General features: G+C 35.5%; 1 protein-coding gene across 1 annotated transcript in view; it reads left to right on the top strand.

Moving 5' to 3' along the window:
• acoxl (acyl-CoA oxidase-like) overlaps window positions 1–11,032 on the top strand; it is a 145,984-nt gene that overhangs the window by 100,422 nt on the left and 34,530 nt on the right. The window lies entirely within an intron of this gene.

Below are 11,032 nucleotides of genomic sequence, written 5' to 3'. Positions count from 1 at the left end.
GTTTTTTCATTTTAAAATACGCGCATGCTTCTAACTGTTACTGTACACTGTAAAAATGTTTTGCCAAAGAAATTTGTCATGAATTGTCAAATCGATTGTAATTTTCAAATATTCATCAATTAAACCTGACATCATTCAATGAGTTACATCATTGAAAGTCATTTACAGGTCAGATTAGGTATGAAAAATGCATGAAAAACTCTTGGTCAAAGTTGCGACACATTTTACAAAGCCTTTATTTGTTTGTGTGAGATCTGGAAACTCTCTCTTCCTCCAAATGAGTAGCCTATCAATGCTCTTCAGCAGGACATGGAAAGTACGGTACCTTCCACAACTTGGCACAAACTCTGACATAATTCCATAGTTTCAGCCAATCACCTCTAAGGTTGTGGTCACATGACTGCATGCGCCCTAAGGAGGAAGGATTTATTTAGTGTTTAACAGTTGCATCTAACTTACCATGATGACTCAGTTAGCCATGCTGTGGCATGATCTAAAGTCTGGGGGAATAAAACGGCTCATTAATGTCATAATATGATATATTTTGTCATATATTCATTTTGCATTTGTTACTTCCAACCAATCAAAATGTGCAAGTTCAAAACATATTGCAGCACAGATTGATTGATAAAAAGCTGCGCTTTATTGATCTTTGATTTGAGGGAAAATTCCTATGCAAATGAGATTAAAAAATGACACAGCTTATCATCAGATGTACATTATAATGTCAACATTTAACTTGACAGCCCTAAAACAAATAATAATCAGCAATATAATTATAATATGGGCCATTCCACCGAATGGGTGAAATTTGCTTGTTAAAACTATTCAAAATTAAACTTTATTTTTTATATTTTTTCAACACTGAATCCAATATTATACATATTTAACTATTCAAAATGTGTACTGGTCAATCTCAGGCAAATTTATTTAATTTTTTACAAGGTTTCTAAGCAGAAGATGAATGCATGTTTTCTCAGTCCTGTTACCAAAACTCATGTGCCATAAAAAAAGCATGTTTAAAAGCATGTTAATTAATTCCTTTGTATTCACCTATTTTATATAATATATTATGGATTTCTCATGAAATTTATTTTTGTTTAGCATAGATGGTATATGGAGTCACACAACAATGCAAAAATAATACGATTTCTGAAAGATTTTAATGATTATATTTCATGATAAAGTTTAGGTTTAGATAGCGGGGACATTTTTAGTGTTCTGAGTATAATGTTTTAATTGATATATTTTAAATTTGCAGTTAAAGTAATGTTCAGGACATTTTGCTTAATAATAAAATGTATTTTAGAGTTAATTTTCATGCATATTTATACATACAATGTCCTGGGGACAGAAATGGCACCCATTCGGTGGAATGGCTCAATAATATACAAAATAATAATTATTATTATTACATTACATTATTATTACATTTCTCCAATTTTCGCACAAAATTGAAAATTTGCTGCTAATTTACTCACCCTCAGGACATCCAAGATGTAGGCGACTTTTTTTTTTTTTTTCCTCAGTAAAGAAGATTTTTTTTAACTAAAACCATGATATTAATGGCTACGTACTTTGGGAGTCAAAAAACATATACAGGCAAAACAAAATTAATACCAGTTACGATACAATGAGGTCTTCTGAAGTGAAACGATCGGTCTGTGCAAGGAACTGAACATTATTTACAACATTATTACCTGCAAATTAATCCACAGCCTCTGTAAACGGTCCTGAGCGCGTTCACGACAGTCTGGAGCGCGAGCTTCCTGACGCATTTGCGCGGGAGAAAACTCACACGTGAGCTGCTGTGTTTGTTTACAGAGATATTATCTCACATTCAGCACTAGAGTAGTTTAGCCTGCTAGTGTTTTATTTCCACGTTACAGACGAAAAATATTAACAAACACATCTCTTTCTCGCGCACATATGTCATAACGCGACAGGAAGCTCGCGCTCGCTCGTGAACGCGCTCGATGACCATTGGCCAAGGCTGTGGATTACAGGTAATGTTGTAAATAATGTCAAAGACTATAGAATAACACAGGACGTGTCACTCGTATTGTTTTGAATGGGAGAAAGTGTAACGCGCAATATGGCGGAATACGTCCCGCCTTCTAAATAAGAGCCAATCGCCGACTGGTAAAGTCATCGAGTCACTTCAGCGGCCGTTAGAATCACCGGTTTCTATAGAAACAGTCAGACGCGCGCCTCAGAAGAGACACGTATTTAGGTCTGCGCATGCGCATTAGCTCGATCCAGCCTGAAAAATAGTTTTTTTTGTCATGATTCGAGCGTTTAGAAACTAAATTTATGAGCCGGTTGTTGTTAGATTTCATTGGTGATTTCAAATATGAAATGTAATCGTAAGGTTGGCGAACAGTTTTGGAGAATTTGATGTTTCCCCATTCAAAGAGATTGCATGATGCCCATTGCCCAGGATGCCCAAGAGGCGTTTCAAAGATGGCCGCAGAGTGAAATGACTTGTCTTAAAGGGACTTTGATAATGTTCAGTTTCTTGCACAGATTGATCGTTTCACTTCATAAGACCTCAATGTATGGTCAGGAGCCATGGGTAGTCATTTTGTTTTGCCTTTAGGGGAGAGTGGGGTAAGATGAGCCAGTGGGTAAGTTGACCCACCCCCTGTAATTTGACAACCGTACTATTTTATTGTCACGTGACCATATATTTTAAAACCACCCATCATTTCTGCCAGTCTGTGAAAAGGAGAAGCACATGGGAGGAGTGGAAGTCGCTTATTTACTGTAAAAAGTAAAATTTTAACATAACAGATGTAAGCAAATTTGTCCAGGTCTAAAACTATTTATGATGCATATTGGTGATTTAGCAACGTATAAAACCATGCAAGTCATTTAGCTAAATATTATCCTGAATTTGTAAGCTAGCTAGCTTTTCCTAAAATGGCAGCTATGGGGCAAAGTGAGCCAAATGTTGTGGGGTAAATTGAGCCAGTGTTTTAACTAACCCCACCACAAGGCACTGAATTTAAGTTAAATCTGAAGTATAAACTGGTGTAATTTCAATGTAATATTACGCATCTGGTTTAGTTTATCTTAATTTTCGAGTTTATTTGATAGGAACACTGTACAAGCACACCAAATCCTTCTCTGATACGTACCAGAGGATGTTTAATCATATAAATCTTTCCACCTGTAGTCTCTAATGGCCTAACATGGTCGACATTGCAGAAAAACTACCATGTCAAGAAGCTTTTAACTAAAATGTTCATTAGTTTCAGTGACATTTACTCATTCTTATTTAGTTTTTATTTAATTTTCCTCAACAAACGCTCTGTTTAGGAAGGTTACATCTTTGGCGTTCAACATATTGTTTCAGAAATGCAAACAATTAAACATACTGAAATTTCAACTTCATTTTGTTGGTTTTATGTTAAGTTAGCTTTAAAAAAATGTATAAAATTTAGTACATAAAAAATGTACTAAATAGGTGTTTTCCCAACTCAAAACATTGAATGAATGTTTTTTTTTTTTTAAATTATTATTAATTTTTTTGTTAATGCTTTCGGCATGAGGAAGTACTTACTGTAGCAGGGTTTGAGAACAAATTCTTAAACTCACATTACGTCCCACACTTCATTTCATTTGAATGTCAGAGAACTCATCTGCATTGTTAGCGGCCGTCTGATCTGTCAAATGTGATGTAACTCAATACAAACAAATGCAAATTCTGTTTGCTTTGACATGTATCCCTGTTTTAAACTCAATTCATCACCATTACACGGTTCTCAAACAAGCCGCTGTTCATTGCTGGTTTCCCTTCAATGTGAAACCACGTCTTTCAGGAAATTTACAGACTTTACTGGAAGGGCGCACACACTCACAGGTGTTGTGTGTTATTGGTATTTGACTGTACGCAGCTAAACCTTGTGCAAAACAGGGGCTGTACATTCAGGATATTGTGGTTTAGACCCCAGACAAATGTCTTCCTCTATTGACTCCATTCACACTGAGAATTTCCATCGTGCGATCACCTCAGCATGTTTATCAGCTCACCTGGGAGAAATCTTTGTCTTCGGTACATTGTGTTTAGTGTCTACAATATAGCCTGATCTGATGGAGACCACGGCACGAAACAACCACAAGATTATTTAAAGAAAATGTAGTATTTAATATAAATAAATATAGAATTTATTCAGCAAATGCTCGAACAGCAGCATTTTATTTAGGACGACTTCATTAATATCATGGTACAACAACTTTTGATGACAATGACAGCTACACAACTATCACTTTGTTTCTTCAAAATGTTTATAAAGAGATTGTAAAACTAAACCATATTAGCGGTACAAATTTTCTGAAAAGAACAGATTTAATTTAGGCTTTTATTCACATATAAACTGTCACAATTCTGAGGAAAAATTCAGAATTACATTTTTATTAATAACAATTCTGCCTTTTTTCCCCCATGATTTACTCACCCTCAAGCCATCCTATAGGTGTACATGGCTTTCTTCTTTCAGATAAATACAATCAGAGTTAAATTAAACATTTATTGCTCCTAAGCTTTATAATGGCAGTGCACAGAAACCACCTGTTTGAAACTCAAGAAAGTGCATCCATCCATCATAAATGTACTCCACTCCAAAGGCCTTCTGAAGCGACGTGATGCGTTTGTGTATCCATATTTAACAAGTTATAAAGTCAAATATCTAGCTTCTGCAAGACCGCCTTCCATATTCAACTTATGAAAAAAACGGAACTGGCGTTGCGTCAGTTACGCTTGTTTCGTAAATTGAATACGGAAGACGTAAGATGTAGAGTAAGCGTTTTGAACTGCAAGGCATTAAACTTTCTTCATAATTTAAATAGATTAACTACTAGATTATCTACTAATTTATATAATTATTAAATTATTTTGAGTAAATGTGAACCTATAAAGTACTTGAAAATGATTTTTGCTGTTGATGTTACACAGCATTGCTTTGCAAGAAACTTAATTAAAGGTGCCCTAGAATTAAAAATTGAATTTACCTTGGCATAGTTGAATAACAAGAGTTCAGTACATGGAAATGACATACAGTGAGTCTCAAACTCCATTGTTTCCTCCTCCTTATATAAATCTCATTTGTTTAAAAGACCTCAGAAGAACAGGTGAATCTCAACATAACACGACTGTTACGTAACAGTCGGGATCATTAATATGTACGCCCCCAATATTTGCATATGCCAGCCCATGTTCAAGGCATTACACAAGGGCAGTCAGTATTAACGTCTGGATCTGTGCACAGCTGAATCATCAGACTAGGTAAGCAAGCAAAAACAACAGCGAAAAATGGCAGACGGAGCAATAATAACTGACATGATCCATGATAACATGATATTTTTAGTGATATTTGTAAATTGTCTTTCTAAATGTTTTATTAGCATGTTGCTAATGTACTGTTAAATGTGGTTAAAGTTACCATCGTTTATTACTGTATTCACGGAGACAAGAGCCGTCGCAATTTTCATTTTTAAACACTTGCAGTCTGTATAATTCATAAACACAACTTCATTCTTTATAAATCTCTCCAACAGTGAGTAATGTTAGCTTTAGCCATGGAGCACTATCAAGCTCATTCAGAATCAAATGTAAACATCAAAATAAATACCATACTTATGCGATTTGACATGCTGCATGACGAACACTTTGTAAAGATCCATTTTGAGGGTTATATTAGCTGTGTGAACTTTGTTTATGCACTGTTTTATAGTCGCGAGCTCCGTGGGCGGGGAGCGTGAGCATTTAAAGGGGCCGCAGCATGAATCAGTGCATAGTTAATGATGCCTCAAAATAGGCAGTTAAAAAAATGAATAAAAAAAAAAAATCTATGGGGTATTTTGAGCTGAAACTTCACAGACACATTTAGGGGACACCTTAGACTTATATTACATCTTTTAAAAAGACATTCTACGGCACCTTTAACACAAATGAAAATCTTTTTAATGAAAAAAGCTTTCTGTCCCTCCATTGATAGCTATGCAACTACCATTTTCAAGCCCCAGAAAGATAGCAATTAAAGTAAACCATGTGACTTTAGTGGATTAACCTTAATTCCATGAAGGGACGCGAGTGCTTTGTTAGTGCAAAAAAACATAATTTATCACTTTATTTACAAAACATTAAAGCTGCAGTCCGTAACTTATTTTGTTTTTTTGGTTAAAAATGATCCAAAATCAATTACATGACCAGTCTCCTTACCTTAGCCCGATTTACAATGGTAAGCTTATAATAATGTTTTATAATAAAATCGGTACTGGTGGGTTTCCGCGGGAAATTCGAGCATGCAACTGTTCGTCTTTGCGTCATTATATCACGTCTGTAAACAGAAAGAAGGAGTCCCAGCTAGTAGACTATATGGCTACAGATTATTTATAGCCTTTTCTCACAGCAGCTGAGATAATTAAACTTATCATTTTGATGGCAGATTGTAATGCAGAAAGGTCCAAATGACAATCATCAGTGACAACTACAGATTCAGCCATAGTCAAAAGCAAAAGACGTTGGGCTGTGGAGTGGCTACAGAAATTGAAATCTACATACACACTAAATACATAGTCACACAATGTTGATGTTGTTAACATTAACAATTTGAGAACAAATTCTAACAATAATAATTTACACGGTTTGACAGCTTTAAAGTAATCATGTGACTCACCTGAGGATTAGTTCACTTCAGAATGAAAATTTCCTGATCATTTACTCTCCCCCATGTCATCTAATATGTTTCTCTTTCTTTCTTCATTGGAAAAGAAATTAAGGATTTTTTTTAATTAACCCTCCGGAGCCGTGTGGAGTATGTTTATTATGGATGTATGTGGATGGAAGCACTTTCAGCTCATACTCATGGGTCCCGTTCACTGCCATTAAAAAGCTCAGATGCGTCAGGATATTTATTAATATTTCTTCGATTATGTTCATCAGAAAGAAGAAAGACATATGAAGAGTTTGGTTCCAAAACGCGATAAACGCCATTTTCAAAAAATGTAGTTTCCGCCAAAATCAGTATTGTATCTGGACAGTATTGAAAAGTCGTTTATTAATTAATTTATTTTATTTTATTAATTCATTTAAATTTTTATCTGTCTTGTTATTCTGTCATGTTTTCTCCCTTTCTTCCCAAAACACGACTGCTTTTTCTGCAGAACGCGATATATCCACTCAACCAATCACAGCGCTCCATTCCACGCACTGTAAACATTAAAGGCTTTTTTAAAAGCTGTTTTTAATACCAATGTACTCGGCAAATGTGTTTATTTAACCGTGCGGTGATGCCAGATACTCTTTAATCGGTAATGACAAATAATTCATAAAATTAACAAGATGACCATTTTGGAAGCGACGGCTGAATGTATTTTTAGTAAAATATTGGAAAATTTTAGTCTCTGTCATATATGTGAATCAACTTACTTTGTGCATTTTCAATTTGAAAAATAACTTTATATTGATGGATTAATTGCAATTTGAAAAAAAAATGTATTGCATTTTGGGGAAAAAATAATACGTTTTTATAATAAACTTTTTAAAATCAAAATGTAGATTTGAATTTTTAATGTTTTTATATCCAAAAGATGCTATGTGAAAGTTTGAAACAGAAAATAGTGATTTTCATCTTGCCGCTTTCTTGGTAAAGAAAATGCCTTTTTACTCAAAATAATTAAAATGGAGTTATTGCGTTTTGGATCCAAACTCTTCAGATACACCTAGGATGGCTTGAGGGTGAGTAAATCTAGTGCTAATTTTCATTTGAAAGTGAACTAATCCTTTAACCTCAATGTTATGAAGTGAAAACAACATAATTTACCATTTTATTTACAAAACATTAATCTCCAGCGTCTGCTTTCACGTCAACATATTCAGTGATATACCACCAAAATATGTCTTTTCTTCTCTATTGTGATGTATATCCGAGTCAACGGCTTCTCAAACAAGAACAAATGTAGGGCGGGGCTTGATTTTGTATGTGAGGAATTGATTGGATGGTTGTGGTTTGCTATTGGTGGATCTCATGTGAGTGACAGGTTGCTCCGCCCTCGTCATCAGAGAAGAGATGCTGCAAGAGGGAGGGGAAGATATTCTGATTCAAGATCGCAAAAATGAATTGGTAACACTTTATTTTAGCGTCTTGCTTATTAGCATGCATATTGGCTATTTATTAGTACTTATAAAGCTCATATTAATAACTTATTCTGCATTTTTAATCATACCCTGAACTTAATAACTACTTTACTAATTATTAAAAAGCAGTAAATTGGGAGTTTATTGAGAGTTAAGTCATAGTTAATAGTTTATATGTGTTCCCTATACTAAAGTGTTGCCAATAAATAAATAAAAAATATATAAATAATTTAGAATAAATACTTCAATATTCCATAAAAAATAAGAATTTTCTTTCTTTTTTTTTCATTGTTTAATTTTGATTTAATGTCGACAGCTTCAGCAAACCACATTATGTGTTTCCTCAAGTTTTTGAACCATTTCAGAAGTCAAATTTCTCAAACACATCGGCAACTTCTCTGATATTCCTCAAAGTGCCTATTTTAAAGTGCCAACCAGGCTAATTTGGGAATATGGGGTTATGGGAGGAAAAACATCACTGTTTTTACACCATCTCCGTTTCATGTGGCGGTCACCGCTCGGACGAAGGGAAGTGGTTGAAATGTGTTTGGTTATTTTCCCCGCCCATGCCGTCATGATGATGTCAGCTGAAATGGGATGTTGTTTCAGTTGTTGACTTTGAAGTTTGATCAAGCGACTGTGATCTACGTGAAGATTGTGGTGAGGGTTGAGGAGGATCTGGTGTGAGAGAGAGAGATTGTTGCAATAGTTCTGAATGAGATATAGAAACACACTGAGCCAAGATGCTCTTCTGTCAGGGCTTTTATCTTGGCATGTGTTTGAAGTGGCAGCCTGTGTCGCAGTTTCCATTACCGGCGCTCTGCACCGGAGGAGTTTGCATCAGGCCGCATGCGGGTGGAAAAGCACGTGCTCCAGTATCAGAGCACAGTCAGGATGTGGAAATAAATTCATCATCAGAGCAAAAAACGGATAAAAATTTAAACGGCATATTGTTTTGTTCCATCTGTATTCCTTACTGTCGGAGAGATTTCACAGCATACAATTTGTGACATTAAGAACTGCTGCAGAATCATTTACAAAATGTGCTGTTCTGCTTCTTGATGCCAGTGGTGAAGAAATGACACCCTTCCGCTTTAAACAGCGCTCATAAGTAATCTAATCTTTCCAGTCACCAACTCATAGAGCAAACATACACTCAAAAAATGATTTTCTGATACTGTTCGCTTTATTTAAACAATTTATTTTCATAGGTTTCTAGTTCAGATGTGATTGCTTTATATTAAACGGTGACTTAACTTGATATTTTCATTTTGAAATAACACGTTTCAATCAATTAAACAGGTCTTTCAATTCCCATCATGCTTTGCAAAGGGGCTAAATTATGTTATATGAAGCATTTTTTAGCAAGATGAGAAAATTGAGAGACTTGTTAATGTTTAATGTTATTTAAACATTTATTTAAAAGTTTCAGTTATGTTAGTGTTTTGGGGGGTTACCATTGTGGTGAAAGTGTGGAGCTTAAATGCTAACAGGCAACGGGGGATGTATGTAACGTAAGATGTAATATCAGTCTCTGTTGTCTCCAGAATGTGTCTGTGAAGTTTCAGCTCAAAATCCCCCACAGATCATTTATTATAGCTTGTCAAATTTGCCCATATTTGGGTGTGAGAAAAAAACACACCGCTTTTGTGTGTGTCCCTTTAAATGCAAATGAGCTGCTGCTCCCGCCCCCTTTCCAGAAGAGGGCGGAGCTTTAACAGCTCAACAACAACAAAGCTGGAGAATCTCACGCAGCCAAAATGAGGAAAGTATTCAGCCTTACATTGTTCAAGAAGTTACAACTTTTAGACGTTTCTGAATGGTTAGTGGATAAATTGATGTAGTTGCTGTGGAGTTGATTCAACTCATCCACTAGCATGTGTCGTCATGTTCATCTTTTGTGTTGAATTGACCCTCGTTTGGTGTAAAATGACGGCATGACAACAACACTCGACTACAACAACTCTTCCTCTTCTCTAAAGCAGCCCAACATGGCCCCGCCCCCTTTGTTGTGTGTTCTTGAGGGCGGAGTTTATGTAAATTTTAGGTTTATTGATGTCACAAACCCGGGAAGAAACTCGTTGTAGTCCCTACCAGCCATTTGCTGTAGTCCTTAAACAGAGAATTCTAAAGCAAAAATAAATGAACGAATGTCAGAAACTTCCAGTCCAGCATCTCTCAGGTTTCTAATGTGAAAACCAGAGTTGTGAGACGCACCAGACCAGAGTCCCAGCAGACGTTTCTAATATTAATCTTGGGTATGTGCAAGTGATTGTTGAAGAGAAACACCTATTCAGGCATGCATCTTCTCCAGCTTGTACGTCACTGGACTCTGGTGAACATGCTGAGCATGCTGTGTTCTGGAGCACTATTGTTCTGGTGGTAAATAATCAGAGCATGCTGTGCTGTTAAACAGTGAGACATTATGAGCTTATAATAAAGAGTTTCTGTTGACTTGTTGCCAGCGGTTGAATCACCTCGAGGTCTGCGCCGAACATCTCTGCCGTGCGATGGAGTTGCATCAGATTTGCAGCAGCCAGTACGGGTTTTAAGGGGTGACATGCTGCATAGTGATTCGTTTGTTAATGTATGAACCGAAAACAAGTTCAAAACCATTACTGTGACACTGGCGGGTCTTCTGTAACTTTTTTAAAATATTAATATGCTTGTGTGATTGTATAAAGAGAATATTTAAGGAAGTATATCAGATAGGCACTTATGCTTTATTTTATTCTTTACTTACTTTGATATATTCTATGCTTTATTTACACAATTAAAACAAACAAGCATGCAAAAAAATGGATTACAAGTATTTTTTTAAATTCTGACTTTTTTTTTTTTTTTTTTAAATGAACATTAATTTTAAAGTTCACATTTTTTCCAAGTATATTT

Source organism: Chanodichthys erythropterus, chromosome 5, assembly GCF_024489055.1.
Source record: "Chanodichthys erythropterus isolate Z2021 chromosome 5, ASM2448905v1, whole genome shotgun sequence".
NCBI lineage: Eukaryota > Metazoa > Chordata > Actinopteri > Cypriniformes > Xenocyprididae > Chanodichthys > Chanodichthys erythropterus.
Note: the sequence above shows the minus strand (reverse complement) of the source record. Positions and strands in the feature narration are given on the sequence as shown.